Raw genomic sequence first — 13,572 nt, forward strand, 5'->3', positions numbered from 1 at the left:
TGCCTCTGAAAGTGACACTAGTGGTTGATTCTTGAAGTCAGGCTGTATAGAAATGACTCTCTCTCTCTCTCTCTCTCTCTCTCTCTCTCTCTCTCTCTCTCTCTCTCTCTCTCTCTGCTGCTCTCCCCCGTTCTTTCATCCCTATCTTCCACTTTATCCTTCTTATAACGCCGTGGAGACTCGAATGACGAATCTTACCGCTAATGTAACAGTCCTTTGAGTCTCCAGATATCACAGGGAATAGCAGAACAGACGCAGGAGGAAGAGTGGTAGCAGAAAGTGGCAGTGGTGGTAGAGAAGAAGAGGATGAAGATTTAGTAATGGTGACAATGGTGGTGGTAGTGGTGGTGGTAGGAGGAGGCTGGATAAAATGAAAAGGAGAGAGGACAGAATGAAAGTGGTAATAATCTACTAATAAAAGAGGGAGGGAGGGAAGGAGGAGAGAGAGAGAGAGAGAGAGAGAGAGAGAGAGAGAGAGAGAGAGAGAGAGAGAGAGAGAGAGAGAGAGAGAGAGAGAGAGAGAGAGAGAGAGAGAGAGAGAGAGAAATACATAAATGAAACAATGGAAAAATACAGAAAAATGAGACAAAACAAGAATGGTAAAAAGAATATGAGGAAAAGTGAGCAGATATAGATTATTTGCAGACAATCAGCCATGGACAAGTGAGCAAGGAACATCATTAGAGGGCTCGTTAGGGACACTTGGAAAAAAAAAGCGACGAAATGCATTAAAATATGTCGAAATGTATCGTTAAAATGTCACTTTACCTTCCCTGTGAATAGAAAACTAAAATTAGTGCAAAAATTTCATTAACTTTTCTTCAAACAAAAATGAAAACATAACTTGAAATATTCACCTGGCTTAATTACCGAAAAATGACCCAAATTAAGTTTCTGTATAAAACTAACACACACAAAAAAAAAAAAAAAATTAAGCTAATAGAAATAAAAGAAAGACGAAATATTCACACAGATTTTTCTTTAAGCAGCAGCAAAAAAAAAAAAAAAAAAAAAAAAAAAAAAAAAAAAATGAATGGAGAGAATTTAGTATCATCAAAAGAGTAAATTAATCCGCTTGTCTCACTCTCCATTATCTGGAAGCAAAGGGTTGATAATAAGATCTTCAATATTCCCTTACGCGTCACACATCTCGCTATAAATTTCTACAATAGAGGAAAGGAAAGAACCCCGGGGAAAGAAAGGAGTGAAAGACGGCAGGCGGGCGATCCAATCTGTGTGGTAAAAAGTAGGGGATGGAATCTTCTCACAACTCCAATTTAAGAGATTCAAAAAGTAGGTGTGTGATGGTGATAGGAACACCTCACCTCACTGATTGATTGAGAGTGAGGAGGAATACATGCATAGGAATACATAGGAAAGACGAGTGACAGGAAGCCTTGCGATCTGTGGCAAGGATACTCGTTCACTATACTACATCAATAATATGCTACATAGAAGGGGACAAGATAGAACGGATGAAGCTCCTCCCCATTCACCACTCCCTCCAGCGTTACCCTGCAAGAAATAAAACAAGAAAATACTTCTCAATCCCAATACTTCTCCACTGCCGAGAAGAACAATCGGGGAAATTTATACAGGAGAGATAGGAAAACGAGATCTAATGTAACTACTACTATCCCTATAAAAAAAGATAATTATCAGAAACTATTTTCTCTATAAACCTTGTCAAATTAAATTTTGAAAGTAGTCACCATTAACCTGGACGACAGACGATGGCAGCTTGTTCCAACATTGAACTACGCCTATGTTAAAAAAAGTTTCTTCGCAAATCAGTATTAAATGACTGCCCTTTAAGTTTCATGCCATTATTTCTTGTTACTGACTGCGAGAGCTCACAAGGATTTTTGCCATCTATCTTCTCTATGCTTTTAATTATTTTGAACGTTTCGATGAGGTCACCTCGGATTCAACAATCTCTTAAGGAAAACATATCTATTTTTTTTTAGACGTTCTTCATAAGACAGACCACGTATTTCTGGGACTAGTTTAGTTGTTCGTCTTTGCACGCTCTCCATTTTTTAATGTTCTTTTGGTAGCATGAAGAACTGAACCGCGTATTCCCAGCGCGGTATCACTAATGAAGTAAATAGACGCGTTATGACTTCAAGTGTTTTACAATCAAAATTACGCACAATAAATTCTAAGATGATATTTGCTTTGTGACTCGCAGCCGAACATTGCTTGTTACTATTACGCTCAGGTCCTTCTCTTCAGTGACTTTGATAAAAAAAATAAAAAAATTCTATGTAATTCATAATCATATTTTACATTGTTTTGGCCGATGTGCATTACTGTATACTAAATTCCATTAAATTCAAATGCCAATTGTCACTCCAGGTACTAAGGTTATCTAAATCCTGCTGGGTGGCTTCGCATTCATTTATATTGAGTACTTAACCAGTTTTGTGTCGCTCGGCGAATTAGGATATTTTCGATACAATGCCGCAGTCTAAATAATTATGTACATTAAATAAAAAAGTAACGGACCCAAACCGAACCCTGCAGAACACCATTCGTAATTTGAAGGCAGTTGAAAGTTTCTCCATTTATAATTACTCGTTGTTTCCGATTAATTAGCTAACTTTCAATCCAACCATACACCTGTTCTCCCATTCCGTGTGCTTCCAGTTTCATCAAAAGACGTTTATGTGGTACGGTATTCAACGTTTTCCAGAAGTCGAGATATATAATGTCAAAACGAGCTCGCTCATGGTAATTCGAGAATACGTAATTCAAAACTTATAAGCGATTTGTGAGGCAAGATCTATTTTCCGAAAACCATGTTGGGTGTCTAATAACAATTTGTGGTTGTCGAGGAAAAATGAGATTATTTTCTCTAAGCATTCTTCCTAATTTTTTTTTTTTTTTTTAACTAGCAAGGTGAGACTAATGGATCTGTAGTTTCCAGCTTCGTTTTGTTACCATTTCTTGAGTATTGGAGGAGGAGGAGGAGGAGGAGGAGGAGGAGGAGGAGGAGGAGGAGGAGGAGGAGGAGGAGGAGGAGGAAGAAAAAGACAGAAAAAAACAATAAAAACACACAAAACAAGATAAGAAAAAAGGATGAAAATAAAAAAAACGAATAAAAAAGGGAAAAAGAAACATAAAACATAAGAACAAAGACCAATAAGCGAGAAGGAAAAAATCTATAAATATAACAGTAAAAAAGACGGATAAGAGGAAGAAAGGAACGAAGATTGACCCATAGAAGAAATTACGAGTAAGAAGAGGAAGATGAGGAAGAAGAGGAAGATGAAGAAGAAGAGGAAGAAGAGGAAAAAATACTACTACTACTCAATCAACTCTTTCCTTCCTTCCTTTCTTCCCATCTTTCATTTTTCCTTCCTTTCTTTATTCTCTCTCTTTCCTTTTTCTATCATCTATCATCCCGCCTCCTTTATTTTCACCTTTCTCTCCTTCTGTCTTTCCACTTCCACTGTCTTCATTTTTCCCATTCCTTCATTTCCATATCCCTTCATTTTTTTCCCTCTTCTCTCTTCATTTTCCCATTCCTCTATTTCCATATCCCTTCACTTCTTTCTTCCCTCTTCTCTTTCATAACTTTCACTCCATTCTTCCTTCTTTTTTATTCAATTTTTTTTAACTCTCTTCTTCCTTCTCTCATTCTTACTGATTTCCCTTCTTTTCTTCTTTCCACTTTTATTCCTTTTCTCCTTCCTATCCTCCATCTCCCATTCCTTCCTTTCCGTATCCCCCTCACTTCTTTATTTCATCCTTTCCTATTCACCATCATTGTCTCCATTTTCCCATCTCACCTCTGCCATCTCGGTCCCAAGACTCATTCATCGCCAAGGCAGGAGATCGGGACAATGTGAAGACAACACCACCCCAACACGAGATCAAAGGCGTTTCAGGAGTGGATGAAAAGCAGTATTTACCTTCCCTTGATACACGAGGCGGTCTTTCGCTCGCCGTCCACCACTAGGGAATGAGTGAGACAAGTGGAAACTGCTGGAATACGAGACTGAGGAAGTAAATGTTGGAAGAGAAGAGAGGAGAGATTATATTCACCTCACGTTTACCTCTTTCAACTCTATTCTTAACCTTAACCCAACTTGAAGGAACAGATGGTGTCGTTGTGAAAACTGGTGTAAGTTGGTGGTTGGCACGCGTGTGGCGGGGTGGTGAGGAGGGAGAAACAAAGCCATTCCTCTTAATATAGAAAGGAAAGTCAGACTGGCCATAGGGTAAAAGTTAGAGGAACGGGCTCTCAATTACTGCCGCAGTGGGAGAAGAGAGTTCCGAAAGAGTCCAGACCTATTTACGAGTTCCTGAAGTGTCTGGATGTTCCTTTCTATAATAGTTTGCCCTGAGGAAGAATAAACACCTTTTTCTATTTATTTTCTAGGGGAGGAAAGACCGCATATAAATACTCTTCTATCAATTTCATACGGCATTTATACATACTCCATATTTCTACCTTTCTTCTGGGGGAAAGGATGTGGATGACGAGGGGAGGGGTGACTGTGGTGGTTACGGTGGTCGATTAATTGTAGATGAAAGTAAAGTATTAGAGCTTGCAACATGAGGAAAGATGAATGACTGCAGTGGTGATAAGGAAAGACTGATGAAAGGACGAAGCAGACACAAACACCTTTCTGGGAAGCAAACATGTGGTCCTTTCTTATTAATTTCATGTCGGCCTTATCCAGTCACCTTCACTCATCGAGAACTCAAGCCGTTGCTCCTTAATCAGCCAATGAAAAGAGGCCTGATGTACGTTTATTCAAGACTTATACGAGTTAATGATGCGAGAGCTAAGTCTGTGCTGGTGCAAAAAGTAGCGGAATGTTACATGGTCCCAGAGATTAGATTGAGGTCAAACTACATTTTACTTTCAGGAGTTACAGAGACACGACGGTAAACAGACACAGAGGACACGAAAGTCATGGTTAAAGCTGCAGCGTTGAGTCATCCACCCCTCTCCCCGTGTGTGTGTGTGTGTGTGTGTGTGTGTGTGTGTGTGTGTGTGTGTGTGTGTGTGTGTGTGTGTGTGTGTGTGTGTCAGTATGCGCCTCCCGTGGAATGTTTTGGTAACAGTAACAGTGGAAAGAGCCTTGCTGCCTACGACGAACACACAACACTTACCCAACCACCATCACCACCACTGCCAGCACCACGACTATCACCACCACCGCAGCCATCAACACGCATAAAATCCCAACCCTAGCTGAACGTTCCCAGACACACACACACACACACACACACACACACACACACACACACACACACACACACACACACACACACACACACTGACGCACAATCACAGCAAGGCAAGCAGCAGTTCGTGATAACAAAAAGTCACCTTAGCGTCACCCAAAGCTGGTTATTGGATGTATAGTGTCACTTTATGGTCAGCACGTGGCGGCTACAGCGACTGGCGGAAGGTGCTGGGCCAAAAAGAGCGAAAAAAAAAAAAATGAGCGAATAAGAAAGAAAGAATATAAAATAGCAGGCCAAGGCAGATAACGGGAAACTAGAGATGAAAAAGGAATGAGAAAGGAAACGGATAGGAAATTAGGACGTGAGGAAAGTGAGCAAATAGAGGGAAAAAAATGATAAAGGAAAAAGTTATAATGAAAGCAAATTGTGGATAAAAAGGAAAAATATGAATAGCAGGTCAAGGCAGATAAAGGGAAACTAGAGATGAAAAAAGGAAAGAGAAAGGAAACGGATAGGAAATTAGGACGTGAGGAAAGTGAGCAAATAGCGGGGGAAAAAAATAAAGAAGGAAAAAGTTATATGAAAGCAAATTGTGGATTGGTGAAGATGGGAAAAATTAGAAAAGCGAGGAGAAAAGAAAGGAATAGATGAGAATGAAGTGAGAATGAAGGTAACAAAGGATGAACGAAAGAAGACGAAGTTGGAAAAGTGAGATGGGGAAAAATGAAGATGAGATGAGGATGAAGGCAATGGACTGAAGAGGAAATTGAAGAGACGAAGGGTAACTTGAAAATGAGAAAAGTTAAAAGATGAGGAAAAGGAGGGATGAAAGCGGGAGGAAAGCAAAGGATCACAACCTGGAAAGGAAAGAAAAAGAAAACTATGATAGAAACGAAAAAAAAAAAAAAAAACTGAATGAAAAAAAAGTAAAAAAATAGATAAACAGATAAAATAATGCAAAAATTAAGATAATAGAAATAAAAATGAGAGAGAGAGAGAGAGAGAGAGAGAGAGAGAGAGAGAGAGAGAGAGAGAGAGAGAGAGAGAGAGAGAGAGAGAGAAGCAGTGAGGTTTGTTCCCTGTGTAGTGGCGAAACGGAACACTATAGAACGAGGTCGCCAACAAGGAAAGTTTGAGGGATTATGGGGTTGGCAGATGGGCGGATAATGGCTGTCAAAGAGGGCTAGGAGGTCACGAGGGTCTGGTGCTGGGAAGTTAAGGGACAAAGGGAGATAAATGACGTTTCTCTCACTCGCCAACTTACACCCAATGAGAGTTTCTGCCGGGAGTTCACAGACTGACTTACTTTACTTAAATATACGCAGGGAATGTTAGAAAAATAAAGGGATCTACATGAGAATTTCTGGTAGTGAAATCAGTGACTTCTTTAACGTGTATATAGAGGGAAAAGTTGAAAAAAAGAGGGAAATAATGGCATCTAAATGGATCTGGTGGTGAAATCAGTCAATTTTTTTTTTTAGGGAAAAACGAAATAGAAAAAAATATATGAAATTGAGATGAATGTAATAGAGAAAAAGGAAAGTAAGGACAGGTGTAAGAGAATGATTGAAGGATGGAAAAGTGAGAGGGCTGAAACAGACATGAGGAAAATATTCAATTCGCTAACAAGACGCACAAAAAAAATACAAATTAACATATTAGTGAGAGCATCGTTATTATATGAAGATCAGGTATACTGTAACGTACATGTATAATGAAGCGGAAGGAAGAACTCAGGAAACAAAACAATAAATAAATACTCACATGAACATAATTCGCGTTTGAAATATAAATTTGAAACATGTGAAGTGGTGCATGAAACAGCAATACATTATGCAGTGAGTAAAAGTGTACGAGAGAATCAATCACATGTCGAGAAAATAAAGAAAAAAATATAATTACAACTACAACAAGTAAAAGAATAAAAAAAAAGAAGAAATCTACACATTATACGAAGGATTTGTTAAATGACCATTAGTGAAAAAAAAATCTTGACTAAACATTGCTGAATCTCGTGGATTACTTTACTGAACGCCACTGAACGCCACAAATTACTTTACTGAACACCAATGAACGCCACAAATTACTCTACTGAACACCACTGAACGCCACAAATTACTCTACTGAACACCACTGAACGCCACAAATTACTTTACTGAACACCACTGAACGCCAGAAATTACTTTACTGAACACCAATGAACGCCACAAGTTATTTTACTGAACACCAATGAACGTCACAAATTACTTTACTGAACACAAATGAAAGCCTTGAATTAATTTACAGGACAACATTTAAAGTCCTTGACTGAACACAAATGAACATTCTGAAGAGCTGCACCAAGAAATATGAAGCAATGAACTAGCATAACAAACAGGTAATGGAAAGAAAAAGGAAAAAATATGCAAGTCAAGAGGCAAGAAAACTGTGAACTCTAGTGTGTGTGGTCTGTTCACGAGAGAGGAACATAACAAACTTGCCGCTCCACGCACACAAAGGCAAGCAATCCCGGCACAAAGGAGACCAGAATAAAAGGGAAGCTAAACAGGAAAATAAGAGATCAGTCACGGGAAAACTTTTACCTCCAGGACATGACAACTTGGGGAATGGTTGAGGCAGACTGACGGGACCTCCTTTTCTCTCTGTCTCTCTCTCTCTCTCTCTCTCTCTCTCTCTCTCTCTCTCTCTCTCTCTCTCTCTCTCTCTAAATTTCACTTCCATGTATCTAATTTATATTTATGATACATTTTATTATTTTGATACATGAATGCACCTTTAATCCTTATATTACTCGTCTCTCTCTCTCTCTCTCTCTCTCTCTCTCTCTCTCTCTCTCTCTCTCTCTCTCTCTTGGTGTCGTTATGATGAAGCACACGGATTTCACTTCTTAATTATGTACTTTTCAAACAAGACACAGACAGGCAGCATGTAATAACCAACATTTCATTAATATATACACTAATTTCTGAATAAAACCAATTGAACCTGAAATCTGCCTTCTCTTTACGCTCTCTCCTCTCTCTCTCTCTCCCAAACTTCTCCACTTTACCATAACCTGCTCCTCTAAATCCCTTACCGCAGCACCCAGACGGCGCCTCACAGCCTCCAGTACCCTGATGCACGCCCTTAGTTACGTAGCATCACAGTAAAGTAGCTGCTTCTGACATGTAATTTGTAAAGACTCCCGTGTTATGTGCAGTAGTGTAGTACCTTGCATTTCCCGCCGCCGAGGAGCTCTGTGCCGGGTGACGAGGGGGTAGGGGGTCAGCGGGTCGGGATTCTAGACACGTCCCCAGCAGGAAAATTACAGTGACGGCGAAATAAACATGTGTGTAAACGGCACTTGCTGTTTGCCTCACGTAGCGTTAGATCGAGGCACGGAGGAGGTGTTAGAAATACTGGCACAGGCGAGAGTCGTGACCCACATGCCAGGCGCACAAATAAAAGTGTTATTAGTTCCAGGTGATCGCCTTCTAAGTGACAAAGTGAGATGTAAAGTACAGACATGCCAAACTCCTCTTCCGGTTCCGAAACTGTTCACGACTCTAAATTTTAAACTTGTGGGTTCGAGTTTCCATTCCACCAAAACAAAAGGTGGTCTAATTGATGTGCTTCATTTCCACACAGGTAAACTCCATCTCAGAAGTTTCCTCCACGAAAACCTCACGAGAAGTTATTTCCTCCGTCATTAATTTCCATAACTAAAGTGTTCCATGAAGAAATGTGGAGTTGAGTGGGGATATTTATCTTATTTTACTTCATTCTTTTTTATTTATATATTTTTCATGAGGTGGGTTCAATCCTGCACGTAGAAAATTGATGGGGGAATTTTTTTTCAAAGGGAAACACTACAAAATAAAATGCTTTCACTAGTGTTTGGTTCACTACAATTGCTGCAAAACCTGACAATGGTCAATAGAAGGTGAGGTTAAAGCAGACGGACAGACAAATAGACACATACACACGCATGCATCCACCCACACACACACACACACACACACACACACACACACACACACACACACACACACACACACACACACACACACACATCCCTACCGTCAGCCTTCAGGGTAAACACTACTGCTGCAGTTCATACCAAGACACACACATTTGTAGAATTTATGGGCCTATGCTTGGTGGAAATGACTCGTCCTCCTCCCTCTTCCTCTTCCTCCTCCTCCTACTTCCCATTCTTCACTCCTGCTCCTCTTCCTCTTCCTCTCTCTCCTTGACTATTACTTCTTCCTTCTCCTACTTCTCATTCGCCATTCCTACTAAAACTCCTCCCCCTCCTCTTTCTCCTCCCCTCCTCCTCCTCCTCCTCCTCCATCTGCCCGTTGTCCTCTTCCTCCTCCAGCTTCTCATCTCTCACTTCTCCTCTTACATTTTCCTTGCAACGTATTCCCGCGTTTCCTCCAACTCGTACTCTCGCTATTTCGTCATCTCTCTCATCCTCCTCTTCCTCTTCCTCTTCCTACTTCTCCTTCGCCTCCTCCTCCTCCTGTTATCTTCATCCTCCTCCACGTACTTCCAGCTTCTCATCACCTACTTGTTTTTACACACAAACTTTTCTTATCTCCCATGTCCTTCGCCTCTTTAGCCTTCCCTTCTCATCCGACCCGTCCACTATTACTCGTACCATCCACTCTTCCTCTTCCTCCTCCTCCTCTTCGTCTTCCAGCCTTCGTTAAAACACACACGTAATCGCTTATATATATTAATGACAGACTCTCCTTTTACATAATGCACCTTCTCTTTGTCTCACTCTCGCCACAAGGAAACAATCAGAATGGAGAGAAAATGTTGAGCACTTTACGAGAAAAACAAGAGGGTAAGTATTATGGACAACACCACCACCACCACCACAACCACCACTCCTCTTCCCTCTTTTTCTCCGTCTTCTAGAAAAATTAAAACGTGAAAACAACATCAAGGAAAGTTATGGCGACGTGTAATAATTATCCCGCGACGTGCAAAACAGAAAAGAAAATGACAAAAGTACCCAACCAACTATGAAACAATACTCTAAGATTCCTCCTCTTCGTCCTCTTTCTCCTTCTTCCCTCTCTCTCCTAAAAACAATTGAAAGATATTATTCTCACCCACATGCAAAACAGAACAAGGACTAAAGAACCACGGCAACCACGAAGCCAAACGAGTGATTCTGTTACAAAGGATATTTTTTCGCTTGGTTAAAAGTTCCAGGAATTATTTTTTTTCATTGTGGAGTAAAGAAAAAGACGAGACACGGTGGTAAAGGCGGCGACAGAGGGGGGCGGCGTGGGATTAGCGTGATTAAATGGGTTTGAGGACGAAGTGAGGGATGGGTGGGTGTGGGTGTGGTGATCGGGGTGGGGGTGGCGGTGGTAAGGCTAAATTTATACAAAAGAAACACACAGACAAGAATAAAAATGAGAACTAGAGAGAGAGAGAGAGAGAGAGAGAGAGAGAGAGAGAGAGAGAGAGAGAGAGAGAGAGAGAGAGAGAGAGAGAGAGAGAGAGAGAGAGAGAGAGAGAGAGAGAGAGAAACATACATACAGCAGTTGACCTTTTGGCTCTTAACCACTTGAGTACCATAATGCGTTTCCATATTCAGTGTGCTTACTATTTGGTGATTTTATACAGCTTCAGAAACTCATGTGGGGGGATTAAAATAGTGAAGACTGGCCATTAATCTTCTGACCTCCATAGATCCTTCCTAAATGTCAATAAAATGGTCTAATCGTACACAAATCTCATGGTAAAAATGTGTCCTAGTATTAAAGGAGTTAAAAAGCAACAAACTATGAAGAGAAAGATGGAAAAAAGTCAAAATAATTAAGAAAATATAGACAAAAAAGAAAATGTGTTAAAATGAAAAGAAAGAAAGAAGAAGAGGAAAAAAACAACACGCAAAACGAGTAAAAAATGTACAAAAAAAAAAAAACAAAAGGAACGCACAAAATAATAAAAGTAAAGACAAAACAAAACAAATGAAAAAGCACAAAACAAAGAGAGGAAAAGAGAACACACAAAAGACAGACACTTAAACTGCAACACAACAGGAGACAACAGGAGTACAAATGTAAACACACACACACACACACACACACACACACACACACACACACACACACACAGAGAGACACACAGAGAGAGAGAGAGAGAGAGAGAGAGAGAGAGAGAGAGAGAGAGAGAGAGAGAGAGAGAGAGAGAGAGAGAGAGAGAGAGAGAGAGAGAGAGAGAGAGAGAGAGAGAGAGAGAGAGAGAGAGAGAGAGAGAGAGAGAGAGAGAGAGAGACTAGAAAAACAAGTGCAGAAAAACAAGTGCAGATCAGAGGGAAAAGGGATGAAGGCACAGAAGCAAACAAACAAACAGGCAAACGGCATGCGAGAAAAAGGAAAACAGTCGTAGATGGGAGGGAGAGAAAAGGAAAAGACACGGAGGAAGGGAGAGAGGCAAAATTGAAGTCACGGAACAAATGAAGAGAGAGAGAGAGAGAGAGAGAGAGAGAGAGAGAGAGAGAGAGAGAGAGAGAGAGAGAGAGAGAGAGAGAGAGAGAGAGAGAGAGAGAGAGAGAGAGAGAGAGAGAGAGAGAGAGAGAGAGAGAGAGAATCATAGGACAAGTAGGAACGTAATATTTGAAAGTAAAGGTTTAGCAGAGAGAGAGAGAGAGAGAGAGAGAGAGAGAGAGAGAGAGAGAGAGAATGAGAAAGAGGAGGTGGAAGGGAGAGCAAGGCAGATAGAGAGGAAAACAGTAAAGTGAAGCCAAGTAGCAGTAAAACAGAGAGGCAGCAAGCAAGGTACCTAATTAACGCGAATGACACTGAAGCGACAGGTGCTCTTGCTCAGGTGCAGCACGCAAAACACACGTCTACCTGAGAGAATATAATTACAGGTAGAGATTAAATGTACTCATAGGGAAAGCTAGGAATATACCAGTAATATATAGTGGAAAGTTACACGCACGCACGCACGACGCACGCACACACACACACACACACACACACACACTCATGAACGAGACGAACACATTGCAGAAAACACACAGTTAAATTTTGCTCTTCTCCAAAAGCAAATAGACTTCAAACAAATAAGAATACATGACCTGGAAAAGTACCTCACCTAACTACCCACCACACACACACACACACACACACACACACACACACACACACACACACACACACACACACACACACACACACACACACACACACACACGAAGCACGAAAATAAACTACCCACCATTCCCCATTAAATTGAATAGGAGGAAACAAATATGGACCCAATTTTGCCGCAGGTCAGTTGTGGAGGAAAGAAGGAAAAGGAAAGGGAGCCGGGAAAAGGGAGAAAGGAGAAGGAGGAGGAGGAGGAGGAGGAGTAGAGGAACCGCTCCATCAGCCCAAAACAGCAGTAGCCGCGGGAGGTCCTGGTCTTGGCTGTAAAAGATGAACGTTCCTCTTTGAAGCATCTCATTATGTGAATTTCTGCCGCAATGTTTGTTGTCTGGCGTGTTTTAAATCGTCGACCAAGAAACGGGAGAGAGAAATGGCTCACTCTTCGTTCTCCTGGTAAAAACAAATGGTAAATAAATGCATGTATATATCGTTGGGGATTCACAGCACGCCCGCCACATAAACACTAGCGATAAGCTCTTTCCTCTCCCCCCCTTGTCCCTCTCTCTCTTTCCTTCCCTCCTTCCCCCAGTCTTCATCGCGTGCTTGTTATCTTGTAATTCGCCGAAAATGTCATGAGGAAAACTAAATGCATGAAAGATTGCCCCAACACGTGAAGGTTATTAGGAATTCCAAGCATGTTCACAGTATAAATAATGGTAACAATGCGCTGGTAATTCCTTCTATCACACGTACGTACCTTTGCCTGATAACACTGTGTCGAGGGTTTGAGATTAGCCAGGCAAGCCGCGTGATGGAGAGTCCGCAAGTGAAATAGTTAATGGAAATGTATATAATAAAACTAGGAAGGGAAGGGAAGAGTGGAAAATATGATAGAAAATAAGGAAGAGGAAGAAAAATAATCCACATGAAAAAAAGTAAAAAGAAAATCAATAAAAAAGGAAGCGATAGAAAAAAAATAAATAAAACATACCAAACCATAAAAAGGCAGCAACAAAATGAAATCCATACTAAACAAAGAAAATCAATAAATAAATAAATAAATAAACCAACAGAGACGATAAAAAAAATTACTAGCATTACTAATTCAAATATCACAGTAGTCAAACATTCACCATAAACAGGAAAGAAAAAAAAAATCAGAAAAGGGCAATTGAAGTATCAAATGCTGACAAGTTTTCCCATCTTCACAGCGGCCAAAACTCTGAGACCTTGAGCGGAGATTTACTTGCTGCATCGAAGACTA

Source organism: Portunus trituberculatus, chromosome 36 (assembly GCF_017591435.1).
Source record: "Portunus trituberculatus isolate SZX2019 chromosome 36, ASM1759143v1, whole genome shotgun sequence".
Lineage (NCBI taxonomy): Eukaryota > Metazoa > Arthropoda > Malacostraca > Decapoda > Portunidae > Portunus > Portunus trituberculatus.